Raw genomic sequence first — 21,214 nt, forward strand, 5'->3', positions numbered from 1 at the left:
TCTGTTTGTCAAAGGAAGGCATGACAAGAAGGGTAACAAGAACTCCAAATATGGTGGTGATCGAGGAAACCGGAAGGCTAAGGCAGGTTCAAGAAACACAACTGACAAGAAGTGTTTCTATTGCAAGAAAGAAGGGCACTTTAGGGATGAATGACTGATAACTCTATGGTATAGAGTTAATTTTTATGCTTTTAAACTAAAGTATTGTGAGGAGAGTAATGAAAATGTGTTTATTTTGCTTATTTTTAATTAGTTTTAGTGTTATTTTCTATTTAGTAATCTAACCTTTAAGTTTTGTAAATATTGATATTGTTGGGTGTGTTTTTCCAATTAACTGTGCTTATTTTGTTGAAAAAGGAGGAATTAAATTGATAGGTAAAAGAGAAAGAAGCAAGGAAGAAAAGGAGTACAAGCTGGAACTGGGTTGGTTGCTGAAGCAATGCTAAAGCAATGCTGAAGTGAATTCAGCATCCTGGCAGTGACGTGGAAACACGAATTTCACTTATCCACCTCAGCAACTTCGGTCCAATCACTCAAATTGCATCAGCTAGCTGACATGGAAGAAAGGGGTCTCACCCTAGTGGGCCAAAGTGGAAAAGTTTGGGCTTCTATTTTGGGTGAGGAGGTTGGTACCCTAAAAACCCAACATCAAAAAGAAAAGAAAAGAGGAAGTACACAATAGTCATCTTCATCATCTTGTATGTACAGTACGGGGCAGCTGCCATTTTTTCTATGGAGGAGCTTTAATTGTAGCAGGAAGTACAACAAAGAAGAAAGAAGAGGGGACCAAGCCTAGTGTTTGAATTTTCTTTTACCCTTGCTTGATAGTCTTCTTATTTTTTTCTCTTTGTTATTGTTGTTTGTACTTGGTATTCAAAACTTCTTGAGATTGTAAACTTGGGCAGCAGCCATGGATGAAGTATTTTTAGCTTGGATTTTATCTTCTTATTTGAATATGAGCTAAACTTTTGAGGCTTGAATGACTATGAACTTCTAAGTTGGGTATGATTAAATTTTAAGCTTACTTTAGTATTTGTTTGCCTTAGTTCATTCAAGTGAGTTTCATTTTAATTGATTGTTGTTTCTTGGCCATGAAGAACAATTTGCTAAGCTAGATCTTGTACCGGAAGGGCTAGATCTAGTAGTTCAACTTGAATGGAGCAAGTGAAAACCTAGATTTAGGCTTTTCTTTGTAAGTGGATAGGAATATTTCATTTACCTTGCATAACTTACCAAATGAATGCTTGAATGGTGTCCTCTTCTTTGGTTTGATATAGGAATATATTGAGCTTAATGGTAGGATTAAAGTTGTGAGTGTTGGAAAATTCTCACAAGCCTAGAGGAATTTGTTGTTATCTCTGTGCAGAATGCTAAAGTAATGCTGAACCAATGCTGTACTGACTGTAAAAAAACCTGACTAGAAGGAATTAGTTATTCAAGCCATTTTTGCCATATTATATTTTTTATCTTGCAAACAATTTTTCTAGCAGCAGTAGTTTTAATTTTAGCAAGTTTAATTCTTGTCAATTTTAATTTTGAATCATTACTCAACCATTTACATATTATTTCTTTTTATTTTAAGTTGTAATTAGTTGATTTTACATCAAACTTTGTTTGCAATCCCTGTGGAGACGATCTTACTTATCACTTTATTACTTGTTTGACTGCGTATACTTGCGTATATAATTTTCACAACAAGTTTTTGGCGCCGTTGCCGGGGATTGAAACTAAATATTGTGTGTTATCAACTATTGTGCAATTTATTTTCTGGTTTAAAGTTTTAATCCTATTTGGTGCGCTGAATTTTTTTTTCTTTTTCAGATTTAATCTAGTGCATGAACGAGCAAGAAGAATACCTTGAACTTGCTCCTATTGACCCCGAAATTGAACGCACTTTTAGACAAAGGAGGAAGGAACAAAAGGCTAAAAAACGCTGCAATATGGCCGATGGGTTTGAAATTGGGGGTGCTCATAATGAAGCCAATCCTATTGCTTTGGCCGATGATAGAGCCCGAGCAATAAGAGAATATGCAGCCCCTATGTTCAATGAGCTAAATCCGGGTATTGTGAGACCCGAAATCCAAGCACCTCACTTTGAGCTCAAGCCCGTCATGTTTCAAATGCTCCAAACGGTTGGTCAATTTGGTGGGTCGCCAACGGAAGATCCTCACCTCCATATTCGCTCATTTTTGGAGGTGAGTGATTCTTTCAAGCTACAAGGAGTAAGTGAAGAGGCTTTAAGATTGAAGTTGTTCCCATTTTCCTTGAGGGATCGGGCTAGAGCATGGCTTAATACTCTTCCTCCCGATTCGGTGACTAATTGGAATGACTTGGCTGAAAAATTCTTGAGAAAGTACTTTCCTCCAACAAGAAATGCAAAGTTTCGAAGCGAGATCATGTCTTTTCAACAATTGGAAGACGAGACTACTAGTGATGCATGGGAAAGATTCAAGGAGTTGTTAAGGAAGTGCCCACACCATGGTATTCCTCATTGTATTCAACTTGAGACTTTTTACAATGGTCTCAATGCGGCTTCTAGGATGGTGTTGGATGCTTCCGCTAATGGAGCCATTCTTTCCAAGTCTTACAATGAAGCTTTTGAGATTTTGGAAAGGATAGCTAGCAACAACTATCAATGGTCAACTAATAGAGCTCCTACAAGCCGAAAAGTAGCGGGTGTTCTTGAAGTAGATGCTTTGACCGCTCTAACCGCTCAAATGGCCTCAATGACCAACATTTTGAAGAATATGAATATGGGAGGAAGTGTACAACCAGCCGCTGCCATTCAAAGGGCAGAAATCTCTTGTGTGTATTGTGGTGATGGGCATACTTTTGAAAATTGCCCCTCAAATCCAGCTTCGGTGTGTTATGTGGGTAATCAAAACTTCAACCGCAACAATAATCCATACTCAAACTCCTACAATCCGGCATGGAAGCATCATCCAAACTTTTCATGGGAAGGTCAAGGGGCAAGTTCAAGTGGAGCACAAGGACAAGGAAAGCAATCATTCCCACCGGGTTTTTCTCAACAACCAAGACCTCAACAACCTCACCAACCTCAAGGCTCTCAAACTAGTTCTTTGGAGAGCTTAATGAGAGATTATATGGCCAAGAATGACGCTGTAATTCAAAGCCAAGCAGCATCTCTTCGGAATCTTGAAGTTCAATTGGGGCAATTGGCCAATGATTTGAAGAATAGACCACAAGGCACTTTGCCTAGTGACACCGAAAACCCAAGAAGAGATTGCAAAGAACATTGCAAAGCGGTAACCTTGAGAAGTGGAAAAATAATTGAGTCAAATGTGGCTGCAGCGGGCGAAAGAGCCCTCTTCAATCCAAAAAGAGGGGGAAATGAAGAAAAAACCAGCAACTTCAGCTGCTGAAATTCCCCCAGTAGTTACAGCATCCAGTCAGCATTCTACTGCAGAAAAGTCTTTGCAAAAGCCACCGCCACCATTTCCTCAACGGTTCAAGAAGCAACAAGACGATGGTCAATTCCGGAGATTTCTTGATGTTCTAAAGCAGCTCCACATCAATATACCTTTAGTGGAAGCGTTGGAGCAAATGCCAACTTATGTGAAGTTTTTGAAGGATATTTTGACAAAGAAAAAGAGGCTTGGAGAGTTTGAAACTGTCGCTTTGACGGAGGGATGTAGTGCTATGTTGAAAAGTAAAATTCCACCCAAATTGAAAGATCCAGGCAGCTTTACAATTCCAATTTCTATAGGGGGTCGAGATGTTGGAAGAGCTCTTTGTGACTTGGGAGCTAGTATTAATCTCATGCCTATGTCTATTTTTAGGAAGTTGGGAATTGGAGAAGCAAGGCCGACCACCGTCACTTTGCAATTAGCGGATCGTTCCATGGCTCATCCGGAAGGGAAAATTGAAGATGTGTTGGTACAAGTGGATAAGTTCATTTTTCCGGCCGATTTCATTATTCTTGACTATGAGGAAGATAGGGAAATTCCAATCATTTTAGGGAGGCCATTTCTTGCCACGGGAAGAACTTTGATAGATGTTGAAAAGGGAGAGCTTACCATGAGAGCTCAAGATGAGCAAGCCACATTCAAGGTCTTTCATCCTATGCGTGCGCCGGATGCAATAGGAGAATGCTTAGCAATTGGAGATATGGATCCTAACATGGTTGAGGAGTCCAAATTCAAAAATAGTAAGAAGGTGAGAAAGAAGATTCCCCTAAAAGAAATTGCTAAGGATCACGAGCCGCAAGAAAGCAAAGACAAAACATCATTTGACCCTAAAAAACCACCCAAAAAGAAGAGAAAGAAAAAGAAGTTTAGTAGAAAATTTTGGTCTCAAATGTTTGAAGTTGGGCAACAAGTGATTTTTGCTAACTCTTTAACGAAGGCTACTCATGGACGACTAGATTCAAGGTGTGATGGATCTTTCTTGGTGGTGAGAGTGTACCCCGATGGGGTGGTAGAACTACGTGATGCACTTTCAAGAAGAAAATTTTTGGTGAAAAGCCAAGGAGTGAAGTTTGGGAGTGGTGAGGTTGATCGAGCAAAGACCTCCATCACATTGGAAGAGGCTTGAGGAAGAAGGGTCTCAGGTTGTCATGGCTTTAGTGAATCACATTTGGGCAACCCAAGAGCGGAGGAACAAGATTATATTTAGTTATATATATGCTATGTAATAAGTTTGGGGTGTGCCACCCCTTGAAAAAAATATATATGTATTTACAATTAAGTTTGGGGTGTGCCACCCCTTGAAAAAAAAAAAGGAAAGAAAAAAAAAAGAAAAAAAAAGAGGAAAAGAAGAAAAAGAAAAAAAATTAGTATATACATACTTATATAATTACATATATATATATAACTTTTAATTTCCTACATTTACTAATGATTTTGCTGTAGTGTGGTGATCTTTATTGCTGGTGCAAAGCAAGGAATGACAGAAAAAAGGGGCTGCTGCAATATGGTGTGAGCAAATTTGTATGTTGAAGCAGTAGGTCCCAGTACAGCATTGGATCAGCATCGCTTCAGCATTTTGAAGCAGAGACTCTAGTGGGGAAGAGTTCAAATCTTGAGGGAGTTTTCTTTTTCTCCTTAGTTAAATTGTTATTGCTGGTTGTGTTTGATTATTTACTTAGTTTACTTTTATTGTTGTCTTTAGTTGTCTGAGTAATAAATATTATGTGGATTAGATGTGTATTAATCATGTTGTTTTGTCATGTTTGTGATGTTATGTTTTAGCTTGCAAATGAGAAAAATACTGCTTGTGTTTTCAGCTTGGTTTAGGGTAGCGCTCGATGATGAAACATATCCATTTTCCTCCATTTGTGGAGTGCCTTGGTTTGTGTGTTGAAAATGCTAATTTTAAGTGTTATTTTTGTCTACATGCTAGCCTATGAGGAATGCTTTCAACAATTTTGTGCTTGTGTTATCCCACCATACTTTGAGTTTTTAGAATAGCCAACGCTTTGAGAGAGTTTAAGCATCTAGAATTAGCTAGTGTAATCCTTGAGGCGAAATCCTAGCGAGCTTTATAACTTAGAAATCATTTAGGCCATCTTTGGACGTTTGAGCCTTTCTAACCTTCCCTATGAATTCAATTTTTCCCTAGTCACCCAAGTTTGAGCCATTTAGCCTATTATTGTTGTGCAACCCAATCCTACATCTAACGCCAATCTTAATTTGCATTTCCACATATGTCCTAACTTAATTACTCACTTGTCAAGAGCCAAGTTTCACATTAAGTTTGGGGTGAGTGCGGTGAGTGTAACTTGTGGCGAGCTAATTCAAGGTTATACTTTTAGCCACATTGGGGACAATGTTGGGTTGTAAGTTTGGGGTGGGGGAATTAGCTCACAAAGTATATGAGTATGAACTTTCAATTAACCTTCTCTTGCTATTTATTATATAAGTATAATATAGTAATAAATGTCTTTCTAATATATGAAAAAAAAAAAAAATCAGCAATGAAAAAAAAAACAAAACAAAAAAATACATATGCTTGCAACTAAGTTTGGGGTGTTCCACCCATTTTAGTTCAAAAAAAAAAAAAAAGAGAATAAACATAGCAAGAGAAGTCAATTTTAATATCAAGTACTTGTGAGTATTGAATTAGGGAAGAGGGTCACAAGAAAAAATTTAAGGAAGAGACTCGGTTTTTGACAAGTGAAGTGGTTAGGTGTTGAGCTAGCTTAAATACATCCTATACCATACCATAACCCAAGCCTAACATTCAAGCCTAGTCAAGTCCTTTTGATCTAAGTTGTAAAGCTAAGCTACATTAGTGGAGAGGATTGCACTAATTCAACTTATGGAAGAAAACCTTTAAACTTGAGGATCAAAGGTGGTTGTTATAGAAATTCAAGTTGTTGGTGGGAAGTATTTGCACACTTATTTGATCGAATTACTCTTGATAAGTTTTAAGGACATAAATAGCATGCAAAATTCTGTTGAAACACACAAGTTCGAGGCATATTCACTACTGCCAATTACACTTCCATTTCATCTAATTCTGAGAGCAAATTTCGTCCCTAGACCAAGTGTGAAAGAGCAAGATTTTCTCTGCTGCAAGCATGTTAGTGTCGCTGTCATTTTTTGTTTTTATTGTTTAGTTCTTTTTGTTTTTCATTACTCGAGGACGAGCAATACTCTAAGTTTGGGGTGTGATAACTCTATGGTATAGAGTTAATTTTTATGCTTTTAAACTAAAGTATTGTGAGGAGAGTAATGAAAATGTGTTTATTTTGCTTATTTTTAATTAGTTTTAGTGTTATTTTCTATTTAGTAATCTAACCTTTAAGTTTTGTAAATATTGATATTGTTGGGTGTGTTTTTCCAATTAACTGTGCTTATTTTGTTGAAAAAGGAGGAATTAAATTGATAGGTAAAAGAGAAAGAAGCAAGGAAGAAAAGGAGTACAAGCTGGAACTGGGTTGGTTGCTGAAGCAATGCTAAAGCAATGCTGAAGTGAATTCAGCATCCTGGCAGTGACGTGGAAACACGAATTTCACTTATCCACCTCAGCAACTTCGGTCCAATCACTCAAATTGCATCAGCTAGCTGACATGGAAGAAAGGGGTCTCACCCTAGTGGGCCAAAGTGGAAAAGTTTGGGCTTCTATTTTGGGTGAGGAGGTTGGTACCCTAAAAACCCAACATCAAAAAGAAAAGAAAAGAGGAAGTACACAATAGTCATCTTCATCATCTTGTATGTACAGTACGGGGCAGCTGCCATTTTTTCTATGGAGGAGCTTTAATTGTAGCAGGAAGTACAACAAAGAAGAAAGAAGAGGGGACCAAGCCTAGTGTTTGAATTTTCTTTTACCCTTGCTTGATAGTCTTCTTATTTTTTTCTCTTTGTTATTGTTGTTTGTACTTGGTATTCAAAACTTCTTGAGATTGTAAACTTGGGCAGCAGCCATGGATGAAGTATTTTTAGCTTGGATTTTATCTTCTTATTTGAATATGAGCTAAACTTTTGAGGCTTGAATGACTATGAACTTCTAAGTTGGGTATGATTAAATTTTAAGCTTACTTTAGTATTTGTTTGCCTTAGTTCATTCAAGTGAGTTTCATTTTAATTGATTGTTGTTTCTTGGCCATGAAGAACAATTTGCTAAGCTAGATCTTGTACCGGAAGGGCTAGATCTAGTAGTTTGCTTTGAAGAACAAATTGAAGAAAGAAAAGAACAAAGAAAAGGGGCAAGCTGATGTTGTTGATGGTTATGAGTCAGCTGGTGTACTGGTAGTGTCAAACACAAACTCTGGACAAGAATGGATACTCGATTCTGGTTGTTCTTTTCACATGTGTCCTTGTGAAGAACTGTTCTGCAATCTTGAGAAGAAAACAGGGGGTACTGTTTTATTGGGTGACAACAAAGCATGCACAATTCAAGGGACTAGTTCAATTGTGATGGAAATGAATGATGGTGCTCAAAGAACCATCACTGATGTCAGGTATGTTCCTGAACTCAAGAGAAATCTCTTGTCAATTGGTGTTTTAGCTTCTAAAGGCTGTAGAATTAAAATTGATGAAAACTCACTCAATGTAATTAAAGGTTCCACTACTGTAATGAAAGGAATCTATAGAAATGGTTTGTATTTTCTTAATGGAAAATCAATTACTGGCCTAGCTTCAAATGTTACAGGTACAGGTGATGATGACTTGACAAGGTTGTGGCATTTGAGATTGGGACATGTGAGTGAAAGAGGCTTGATGGAATTGAAGAAACAAGGAATTCTCAAAGGAAAGGTGTCATGCAAGATGGATTTCTGTGAGGAGTGCATATATGGCAAAAGCTGCAGACAGAAATTCACACCAGCCAAGCACACTACCAAAGATCAATTGGCAAATGTGCATTCAGATCTTTGGGGCCCTTCAAGGATTCCCACACTTGGTGGTGCTTACTATTTCATGAGTATCATTGATGATTACTCAAGAAAAGTGTGGGTTTATCTCTTGAAAACCAAAGATGAGGCTTTCAACACATTTGTCAATTGGAGGAAACTTCTCGAGAATCAAACTGCCAAGAAACTCAAGAAGATTAGAACAGACAATGGATGGGAATTCTGTTCAAACCAGTTCAAAGAATTCTGCAGTAAAGAAGGGATAGCTAGAAACTTGACTGTTAGAGACACTCCACAACAAAATGGTCTGGCAGAGAGGATGAATAGGACACTACTTGAAAAGGTTAGTGCATGCTTAAAGGAGCTGGTTTAGATAGAAAGTTCTGGGGTGAAGCATTGAACACAGCATTCTATCTAATAAATAGATGTCCTTCTTCTGGTATCAATTTCATGACACCACAAGAAAAGTGGACTGGAGAAGCTCAAACCTATGACCACTTAAAGGTTTTTGGGTGCACTGCCTATGCTCATGTGAGGCAAGACAAATTGAAGCCTAGAGCAGTGAAATGCATGTTCTTGGGGTATCCTGAAGGTGTTAAAAGATACAAGCTGTGGTGTCTTGAACCCGGTTTCAAGAAGTGTATCATCAGCAGGGATGTCACTTTTAGGGAAGAGGAAATGGCCATGAAACCTATACCAAACCCAACACTGCACACAGAAGAATCACACAGCAGAGTTAATCTTCAGGTGGATCAGTCACATTGCTCAGATAAAGGTTCAGATGTAGATGAGAACCAAGCTCAAGAGCATGATGATCAACCTCATGAAACACAAGATGACCTTAATGACTATCTCTTGGCCAGAGATAGGGTAAGAAGAGACATAAGACCACCATCAAAGCTTGGTTATGCAGATTTCTCTGCATTTGCACTAGCTGCTGCTAGTGAACTTGAAAATTCTGAACCCACAACATACAAGGAGGCACTAAAATGCAGCAACAAAGAACACTGGCTAAGGACAATCAACGAAGAGAAAGTTTCATTGATTAGGAACAAAACATGGTCTGTTGTAAACAGACCACCAGGGTAGAGGTTGATTGATAGCAAGTGGCTGTTCAGATAAAAGGAAGGAGTTAATGAAGATTCAGTAAGGTTCAAGGCTAGGCTAGTGGCAAAGGGATTTACTCAGAGAGAGGGTGTGGATTTCAATGACATATTTGCACCAGTGGTGAAGCAAGCCTCCATTAGAGCCATCATGGAAAAAGCTGCTGCTCAAGATCTAGAAATAGATCAAATGGATGTGAGGACAGCTTTCTTACATGGAACTTTGGATGAGAAAATCTACATGAAGCAACCTGAGGGATTTGACAATGGCAATCCAAACCAGGTATGCTTGTTACACAAATCCCTCTATGGCCTAAAGCAAGCACCTAGACAATGGAATATTAGATTTGACAAGTTCATGTCAAGAATAAAATTCACAAAGAGTAGATATGATCCATGTGTTTATTTTGACAAGGAGACCTACCTGCTACTGTATGTTGATGACATGCTAATAGTAGGCAAGGATAAACACAAAATCAGTGAGTTGAAGTGTCAACTCAAAGGTGAATTCGAGATGAAGGATATGGGAGAAGCCAAGAAAATTCTTGGAATCGAAAATCAGAAGGAAAAGACCCTGGCTTCATCATGTTAACACAGCAGGGATACTTGAAGAAAGTTCTAATGAAGTTCAACATGAATGATGCCAAACCTGTGATGACACCATTGGCTCAACACTTCAAACTCACTAAAGAACAGGCCCCTCAGACTGAAGAAGAAAGAAGAAACATGGATGGCATACCATATGCTAACTGTGTAGGATGTTTGATGTATGACATGGTATGCACAAGGCCTGACTTGGCCTATGCCATGAGCATTGTGAGTCGATTTGTTGCTGACCCTAGACAACTGCACTGGGATGCAGTCAAATTGGTTATGAGGTATGTTAAAGGGTCTCTGAACATGGGTTTGATCTACAAAACAGCTGAAAAGGTGGATGTGAGGTTGAAGGATTCGTTGACTCAGACTATGCAGGCTGCATAGACACTAGAAGATCATTGACAGGCTACATATTCACTGCTCTGGGTGGATGCATCAGCTGGAAGTCGAATCTACAAAAGGGTGTAGCCCTGTCATCCACAGAGGCCGAGTACATGGATGCAACCGAGGCAATAAAAGAAGCATTATGGTTGAAAGGTCTCTCAAAGGAGCTTGGATTTAGTTCTGAAGACATGACTGTCCACTGTGACAACCAAAGTGCATTGCACTAGATGAAAAATCCTATGTTCCATGATAGGTCAAAGCACATTGACATCAAATTACACTTTATCAGAGAGATCATTGCTAATGGAGAGGTAAAGGTAAAGAAGATCAGCACTGAACACAACCCAGCTGATATTTTCACAAAATGTGTCACTCAAACCAAGTTTAGACATTGTTTAGACTTGGTCAACTTCAAGGAAATTGGTAGAGTTTCCATCTTTCATCAAAGTCCATAATTCTCTAAACACCTAAGTCTAAGTGTCTATGCCAAGGTGGAATTGTTGTATTGTGGCCTAGAAACTAAGTCTTAGGTGGGCACTTACTGTTTAGGACTTCTCTAACTGTTTTAACTACTTTTCAGTTAAAACAGTTATGGTAGTTGGTGCCTATAAATAGTCACTCCTAATTCTATGTTTGTGTGGTTAATTTTTTTCAATTTTGTAAATCAGTGAGAGAGAGATAAGAGAGAGTAATTGTTGATTCTGGTTCTGGCAAAATCGGTTTCTGGTGTGTGTCATACTGATGTACTCTTCTCTTCATCTTATTGATTCAACCATCAACTCTTGTAATCTCATTTCTTTGTATTGGTTAATGAGGAGTGCCTTAATGACAATGCATTGATTTCATTCTCTCGAGTTAAATTCAGTTTGTTTTACTGTTTTTAATTGCACTTCTTTTGTGTTGAGTTTTGCTAATCTATTTTACACTTTGATCAATTAAGTTTGTTCTTGATAATTGGATGTTGTGATCGGTTTGATCACATCAATAAAAATAATATAAATAGAAATAAAAAATAAATACAGATACATAATTATAATTTATAATTTACACAAAAAATTAAAATAGAAAACAAAATTCCATAAATTTACACAAAATCTTTACAAAAATTATTCAAATCTAGAAAAAAAAAACCTTTAAGAAAATACAGAAACAAAAATTACAAAAATGCAGAAAAAATTATAAATTAACAAAATATTTTTGAATTGAAATATAGAATTCTATGATTCAAACATTAACAAATATAAATAATGGTATGAACACACTTTGGAACAAAAAAAAAAGAAACCTAAAAAGTTAAAATTAATTAGATCCAGTATGAAACTGCCCGCCGTCGTCCATTACCCCCAGACCACCATCGTCGTCCATAACTTTCAGGCCACCATCGTCGGCCACAAACCCCATACCACCACCTTGCCTCACGAACCCCAAACTGCCGTTGCACACCTGCACAACGAAAAGAGAGAGAGAAACAGAGAATCGAAAAATTACTATAGAAGGTCAGGTTTAAAATGGCTAACCACAGAGAGACAAACGAGAGAGACGATTAAGCTCTTAGTGGCCTGCTTGTGCAGCGGAGAAACCAGAAAGTGACTTGCAAAGTTCCATCGTCCGGTGAGGGAAAAGCTTGGCTCGAGGTTCCGAAGGGTGCGTCCTCCACTGGTGGAGCTCCTCTGTCGTCTGCTGGTAGAGCTACTTCATCGTCGGATGGTGGTGAGTTAAACGTTGAAGCCTTGCTTCAGTTCCGAGCTTCAGACGGCAAAGAAGAAACGAGAAGAGAGATAAATGAGAGAAAGAGATTTTTTTAGGGTTTTCTAAATGTTACAACTTTATCATTATACTATATTTATATTTATTTTATATTTTATATTTTATTATTATAAAAAGAGAAAGAGGCGGAAAAGGGGAAAAGAAGATTCAATTTATTTTTTTATTATTATTTAATTTTTTATATTGGCTGATAAATAAGTTAGTATATTGATTGAGACTTTTAATTGATCAAGAAAGAGAAAGTGGTGAGAATAATTAGGTTTTACCATTATTAAATATTTTTATATATATATTTTTATTTATTACTACTGTACTTTTTTGTATAAAAAAAATTAAGTAGATATAGTGACATGCTAAATGGGTGGGGATATGTTTACCCATTCACGTTTGGCGCGTCACTATATACCAACATTTTTTACATTAATAAAAGTCATAAAATTTTGGGTTTTATTCTTTAGTGACATTCTATATTTTTAGTGACACACATTACAAGAGACTAATACTGAATTTTTAGAGTCTAATTGTGCATGTCATTAAAAATTACTCCCGACTCTTTAGTGACACACACTTTTCTGCGGGTCACTATATATAGTGTCACTAAAAGGCCAAATTGTAGTAGTGATTTAGTCACAAAAAAATTATATTATGACTAAAAAGTTGTCACTAAAAGTAACTATTTTTTGTAGTGTAATAACCAAAGACATATCTTACTTTTTTTTTTGGATAAATCAGAGTCATTAATGTATTGCTTCAAATCGTTTCACAATCTAAAAGCACTATAAATACATTTATAGTCTATACAATCTGTAAAATCAGTGAAAACTATATAATTGTTCAAACCATTCCAAATCTTTTTTCTTCATTTTTTAAGGCAAAAATGTTAAAATTCTAATTTTTACATTATTTCTTATGTGCATCAATACCATTGGCGTCGAGCTTACACAATGGTTCTAGTAGACTGCATTCCTACTCTTCCATGCAAATATTGTAAATTGCAGCAGCCACCCGCTACTTGAACTTCTATTGTTTAGACATCGATTACAAGAGGTGAAGCAAAGAGTTCCTTGTAGTTCTCCATCCTAGCCAAAGTTTAATCTCCTCCAAACATCTCTTAATAAATTGGCATTCAAAGAATAAGTGTTTGACATTTTCATCAGAATGTTCACATATTAAACATGAACCAACTATTACTATGTCGAAATGAAGTAGTCTATCTCTTGTTTGTAGTCCATTTAGTACAACCAACCAAATGATAAAATGATATTTAGGGATAAGAAATCTACCCCAAATCTCACCGTACCAAGATTTGGTTTCACATTGCGGTGCTAATACTTGATAACCTTGCTGAATTGAATACGTATTCACCACAAATTGTTGACAAGAGACTTTTTTCCTTGATTGTATCTTTCACTGAGGCAATTTGTCTCCAATACCAACTGTATTGTATTTTTGCTTCGTAGTCCTACCAAGACTTCTCTTTTAAGTATACATTATGTACCCACTTAATCTAAAGATTGTCTTACTTTGTGGCAATCGCCCATACATGAGTCACCATGTTCAAAATTAGTAAGCTATCTTCCTTTCGAGGCTTACATAGCTCATCCCAAGCTATATACCCTGACTTTTAGTATTCAATCTTTCCCTTCTATAGAAAAGCTCGACATATAGAAATAAGTTCTTTTAATACACTCTTAGGAAGCATCATGATTTTTCCCCAATAAGAATGTATTGCAATTAAAACTGAGTTGATAAGTGTTGACGCGCACAAAGATGAACACAAGAATTTTATAGTAGTTCACCCTCTTTTGGTGGTAATATGCTAGTCCACTTGAATTATTTTGAATCCATTTGCACTGTATTGACTTCTGCTTATCAAGTATAAAGCTATCAAGGCAACTTCTCCCTAAAAACCTTTGTAACAATCCTAGTTATAACATCAAGCATCTCACTTTGTTAAGTTCTTTTTGCCACCCCATTTTGTTGGGGTCTAATCCTCATTGTCATGTGTCTATGTATGCCATTCTCTTTGTAATAATTATTAAATTCATCATTACAAAATTCTAATCAATTGTCAGTCTTTAATGGTTTTGGTTTCTTTATTAGTTATATTTTTAACTAATTTTTTTCAATGTTTGAATTTATAAAAAGCCGCATTTTTCTATTTAAAAAAAATCTAAACTATTTTTAAAATATCATCAACAACAGATAGAAAATAAACACATCCACCATGAGTGCTTATTTTCTTAGGACCCCAAAATCTGAGTGAACATATTCAAGAATTCTTTATGTGTTGTGAGTGACAGTATTGAATTTCAATATGGTGGAACACAATATTCACAAAATTTAAGTTTATTGACCTTATCCTTACCCAGCAGTTTTCGCTCACTCATGAGTTGAAAGTCTTTCTCATTGGTATGGCCTAACCTCCCGTGCCAAAGTTGCATTTTGCTCTTCTATTTCACTGTGTTGTGATGTTGCAGGGTGAAACTGGAATTCCTTTTAGGTGGTAGAGACCTCCATTCTTGTGCCCTTTCATGATAGTTAGAGCTCCTTAACAAAGCTTCATTTTCCTATCTTTGTCTTAATCTAAACACCTAACTCATCTAGAACACTTAGAGAAATTAAATTTCTAGATAGGTTAGGCATATACCTCACTTCTGTCAAGGTTTTAATCAGGCCATTATACATCTTAAATTTAATGGATCATGAGCCTTTGATGTCACATGTCAATTTATTCCCAAGAATCAGTCTTCCACCCTTTGATCCCTATCATTAAACATATAACTTTTATTGTTAGTAATGTGAAATGTACATCTTGAATCTAATACCATGTCAGCTATAAAGATGACCCTGCTATGTAAACCTTTCCACTTTCATATCCATTACTTAAATTTGCATCATGTAAATCTTGTTTAGATTTAAAAGGGTTAGAGTTTGAGTTTTTAGAGTCTTCATGTCTATGATGCTTGTATCTTTTATTTCTTTTGAAGAAATAACACTCCCTTTCAAAGTATCCAAGTTTTCTACAGTTATAATAGCCATTGGATTCATCAGATGTTCTTATATTTGAATTTGATATGCCTCTGTTTTGGTTTCCCCCCTTATTAGGACCTTAACTTTGACTCACTCCCCTATTGTTCCAGGTCTGCTGCTACTTAAGTTGACGTCCCTATTCGAGCTATTTCCTTTTTCTCTTTATTTCCAGGTCCTTTGACTTTAAAGCAGAGATGACCTCCTCGAGCGCTATGGTAGGTTCTTCCATACTTAATAACAGTCTTTACTTCCTTATAGGATTCTAGTAAGGAATTTAAGATGGCTTGATTTTCATTACTCAAGGCCTCATTCTCCCCTGAGTTTGCAAGTTCAATGTGCATTCTTAGAAAATTATCCAATTTTTTATCAAGAGACTTGGATGAACTCATCTTAAATCTGAAAATCCTTTCTTTCAAAAAAAATTTGTTTGTTAGAGATTTTTGTTGGGATTGTTCTTCCAATTTCTTCCAGATCTTGGTAGGGGTATTTTCTTTGTCTATCAATCGAATGATAGCATCTAACATGTTGCATATCATTATCCCTGTGACTGTCCCTAGTTTTTCTTCCTGTCGCATCTGGATGGTTCCATCTGGCCATTCTATTGGATACTCAAGAACTCTTAGAAGCTTTTGTTGTGCCAAAAGAGATCTTATTTTCCTTCTCTAGAACCTGTAATCACTAGTACCATCAAATTTTTCAATATCAACTTTCAAATTATTCATGCTTATAAAATCTGAATGTAACATAAATTGAGTTACAGAGTTTTTTGGTGAATCATTCAAAGGAATGTCCACAAAGCTTTTAATTTCGTGTAGCCCCAATTCAAGATCAAACTCCTTAAATCTTAATGTGTTTCTTTATTTTCTTTAGAACCGTTACGCTTTTTTAGTGCTTCTCATTCCTGATATGTTGTATTTATTAAATCTTTCCACCTTAACCAAGCTCTGATACCATTCCAGGGTTTTAAATTCTAAAATTATTGATTAAACCTCCACTTACACTGATATCTACTTACTTACAAGGAGAAAAATTAATACATGCAAAATCCCTATTTTGGCCTTCGGCCTCTAAAGCTTAATCCCTAACAGATTTTAGTTAGAATGGATTAGGTCATAATCCACACCTAACTAATTTTTGTAACTAACTAACTACTAAACCAGATCAGAAACCTAGAGCTATATATACCTGCTGCAAATCCAAACAAAAAGACGGTTGAGTGATATTCTTCAAGATCCAAGGTTGTAAAACTTGAAGAAGAAGGAGGAGAAGCTCATACATGCACAAGAAACCAGAAGAGAGTTAGTTAGTGAGAGAAAGAGGGATTAAACACATTGTATGTAATAAACTAAGAGATTACCAGTCAAAAATCATGCATGTGACTTGGAATCTCTGTCTTGTATCTCTGAAACATCATTTCATAGTGGAATCGAGCTCTCAGATCTGAGGAACAGCTCAACGGAGACGTAGCCAAATTTTTGGTGAGCTTCGGGAAAAATCTCTAGCGTTTTCTAACCCTATCTTTACTGTGTTTGTGTTTATTTGAGGATAGATCAGATCGATTTAGATCTGATCTTTTGATTGTGTGTGTTCTGTGATTTCTGGGGTGTTTAGGGTTTGGCATTGAGTTTCTCTGAGAGAGAAACTCTCTGCTAGGGTTTCGAACTCAAACCTAAAACCTAAGTGATCTGATTGAGAAGGTTCTCGATCTTTGGTTTTGTCTTGGAAAAAATGGAGTCGTTTTGACTCTGCTGACTTTGAAAAGTCAGGGATTGTTAAAGGTCGAAATTGACCTTGGTTTAATACTGATAATTGAATGTTGGTGTAGGGTAATTTGGGAAAAACAATAAATTCCTACAAAAATTACCTACACCAACAATACATAAATCAATATTACCCAAGGTCAAAATTGATCTTATACCTCTTTTGACTTTAATAAAGTCAATACCCAAAACGATAACATTTTGGCCCTAAAACAAAACCCCAAAGATCATTCTAGACCAAATAGATGGTCTCGAATCCCCACTAGGTTAAAAAACCCTAATAAAGAGTTTCTTCTTAGAACTCGATCTAACCCTTGAATCACAATTCATAAACACAATAAAATCAACCACCTCAGATCGAGAATAATTTTAAACTAAGCACACATACAAACGAGTAATGTAAAGTAAAGAGTAGAAAACATTAGAATTTTTGATGAGGTTCACCTAAGAAATTTCAGGCTACGTCCCCGTTGAGATATTCCTCAGATGGTAGCTTGATTCTCTACTAGAAAAGCTTCAAAGCATTATTACAAGATTTGGATTCCAAGTCACAATTATTAATGACGGGTAATCCCTAGTAATTTGTGTTGACAATTCTCTCTCTCGTTAATTAAGGCATGCATTTGGCCAATATATTGATCTTGTAATATAATAAGTGACCTTAAAAGAAATGATAGAGGTTTATCCAACACAGTTCAAGGCATTATAAGTAATTAAACATTCCTATTGGTTTTCCTTAATTAAAAAAAAAAAATCCAACAAAATTGACTTAATTAACAATAACTTGACAATCGAATTTGATACTCTATGAGCTAATACCCTTAAAATTTTGGAGCAATACCACAGTCTGTATTCAATCTGATGGTTTACACTTTTGTTATTTGCTTTACATAATTTTTGTTCAATCTATTTGTACACGTTCTTTTTAGATGAGTTAATAAAATTATTATGTCAACATGAAACTAAACGGCACTATTTTCATTTTACTATGAATAGATTAATTTTGTATTTCCATTCAATATTTAAACAAAGTAGTTTGAGAAATCCAAAAGTTATTTAATTTTTTTTTTCTCTTTTAAGTTTCCATTTATATATGCATGATATATAATTACTTACATATATATATATATATAAAATGTGGGACAAAATTTAATATACCAATTGATATTATTAATTTTTGGTCTCTCTAGTCAATTTATATATATATACTAGTGGGAGATCTATTCACCAAATATATATACATATATATTATATATTGTATCAATTCACATATATTGGACAAGTAGGTTTATGTATATATCAATTGAAAATTCAAAAAGCATTTATATGGGTGGGTGAAAGGTATAATTTAAAACTGAAAACTAATAAACTTAAATAATATTTCATGGAAATCTACTAGTTGAACTAATAAAGTAATTACATATATTAATTGGTAGTTGATGGTATATATTTTTGTATATATTGAGAGACACCAATTTAATTATTTATATATGTTTAATTATCTTTGGAAAATAAATTATTTTATAAATTATAATAATTATGATATAATATTTTAAATAACTTGCTTTTCAATTCATGATGACCATGCATGCATACTTCAATTCAATGAGCTTTATTAGTTGTATGAATATCATTATCAAACACCACTAACTAATTAATCATCAATTCATATGTCAAATCTAATTAATACACAGATCAAGACTAAACACATATATAATAAAAGGTAGTTGCTAAAATATTTGATTAACATATTTAGTTTAATTTATTTATATAATATTTATGTACCTCGTGGTTTTAATATGATATACATATAAATATGGGGAGATCTACTGGATTACATAAAATTAAATATTTTTAGGTATATATTAATTCTAATCTACTTACTACTTACTGTGGATCTTTTAACATTTTTTTTAACAAACAAACAAAAAAATCAAATAATTTATAATTTTAGAATTAGGATTCATATACCTTGCATGCGTATTTTCGATATATATGTGTTTGTAATGAGTTGTTTGAATCCTAATTTTGACATTTTAAATTATTTGATGAGTCATTTATTATAAAAAAAAATTACTTTTAGTCCTAATAAAATTTGTATGTAAAAATAAAAAAATTGTAACTAATTATAAATTATCATTCTTATATCGTGACTAAAAGTCCCGTGACTAAAAGTATTAGCTACAAAAATTCTAATTTGTTGTGATTAAATGTATTTTTAATCACAATACTTAATTTGACTAAAACTAAATTAGTGACAACTTTTATTTAAATTTTATATTTTAGTTATAAGTAATTTTTTATTGTGACTAAAATTCATATATATTCACAAAATGTATATATATTATAACTAAAAAATTATCACTAAAAATAATTTTTATTTATAGTGATATTTGTACAAGAAATGTCACTTTTGCCAGCATATTTTTGTGCTGGCAAAATTTGCGCTGGTATAATAGAATTTACTTGTGATGTGTTGGCAAATCAATGTTGGTACTAAAACTTTTGCCATTATAAAATAAAAAGCGTTGGCAAAAATGACTTTTCCCAATGCGTAAATGTATTGGTAAAAGTTAGATTTTAGCCACTGCAAATGTATGCTGGTAAAACTTTGGCCTCTTTGACAGCGCAGTTTGTGAAATATGCTGGTAAAAGTTACTTTTACCAAAGTAATAGCGAACTGTGTTAGTAAAAGTGACATTTTTTGTAGTGGTAACTATAATAGAGATTGTTATGAAAAAAAAAAAAACATATATCCATACATAGATTATATGAAATATATAAATAAATAATGATAGGAAAAAATTACTAGCTATTATTGTGTAATAGCTAGCTAGTCAATCATTTTCTGATTCTATTTTAATAATCTCGTAATTAGTTACATTAATAATTTGATTTTCTTAATTAGAGATAGTTAGGGTAGAAATAAGCATATGGGTTAAGTATTTAAAAATTATGGTAACATTAAAACTATATAGAGAGAGATATATTTTGTGAATTAAAGACATGTTTAAATTTGTTAAAATTACATAAAAAGTTGATGAAGAGTAGTTAGTTAGGCTTTTGTATTATTTTTGTTTCGATTCATTTTTGGAATGTGGAAATATTCCAACGCGTGTCCTGCTTTTTGACTTTCGGCGTGTGAATACGTTTGATGCCCATCATTGAAAAACACTGCATATATCTATATACTATATCTATATATGCATAAAAATACGTGTTTCATCAATTATATATTATTGAATTTTGTCTGATTTACTATTATCGGAATGTATTGTGTGGTATATTAGATAGGTCTCAGGATACGTTGTTATTTTTTAATTCTAATTACCTTTAGATTACCCTTAGCTCTCAAATTAAAGACACCTTTAGATTAACCTTAGCTCTCAAATTAAAGACTGTTGTACATCACGAAATATATTCCGTAAAAGTACATTATAGGACAAAATTGTGTCCCTGTACATTATATACGTATACATTATATGTATATATGTACACGTGATGTGGACTGAAGTTAATTATTGGACTAAGCCAACGTGGAATTACATGTATGCACACTATACTATGATATTATAATCAATAATTTAATAAGTCAAGATTAAAGTGTAGTCATTTACATTAATTGATTTGATTACAATGTTAATATATATACATATGGTACTGCTTTATACCACCTTATCTAAAGAAAATTGCAAATTAAAGGTACTTTTGTTGGTGTCTAATATTTTTTTTTTAGTGTTATATTATTATTGGTATAATTAAATATTAAGTCTTATATATAATTTAAAAAATAGTTTTTAGAGAATATTGTTAATCAATTATAAAACGCCACCTATAAAAAGTTAGGTGAACGACTCTACTTCAACTTTTTATTGGACTCTTTACACTAACGGACTTAAGACTCTTATACACGAGTACATCATTTTAGCTATTTTCTAAAATGACAACTGACTTAATCTTATAAACTAACACGAATGTTTGTAGCATATTTTTTCCTCACTTGCACGATTTTTAGGAAAACGTCACATGAGGTCACTTATTTTAAGATTACTCCAAATTAAGTGCGTTTAAGAGTTTTTAAGTAATGGACTACCAAAAAACAAAATTTACCTTGTTGATATATATAGTACACATCAATTTATTTACGTATCTTTTACTGTATAATTCCATATCTACATAATCTGAGAATTATTATATACTCTTTTTTTTCAAGTAATATGAGAGAGTAAAAATCCTAATTTTTTTCATAACGACCA

General features: G+C 34.4%; 1 non-coding gene across 1 annotated transcript; it reads right to left on the reverse strand.

Moving 5' to 3' along the window:
• Positions 1-2,378: 2,378 nt before the first annotated feature.
• Positions 2,379-2,485, reverse strand: LOC133029418 (small nucleolar RNA R71). The gene has a single exon (XR_009683540.1). It is a non-coding gene; the product is annotated as a small nucleolar RNA R71 (small nucleolar RNA).
• Positions 2,486-21,214: the final 18,729 nt, after the last annotated feature.

The sequence above is a fragment of the Cannabis sativa genome, chromosome 7 (genome assembly GCF_029168945.1).
Source record: "Cannabis sativa cultivar Pink pepper isolate KNU-18-1 chromosome 7, ASM2916894v1, whole genome shotgun sequence".
NCBI lineage: Eukaryota > Viridiplantae > Streptophyta > Magnoliopsida > Rosales > Cannabaceae > Cannabis > Cannabis sativa.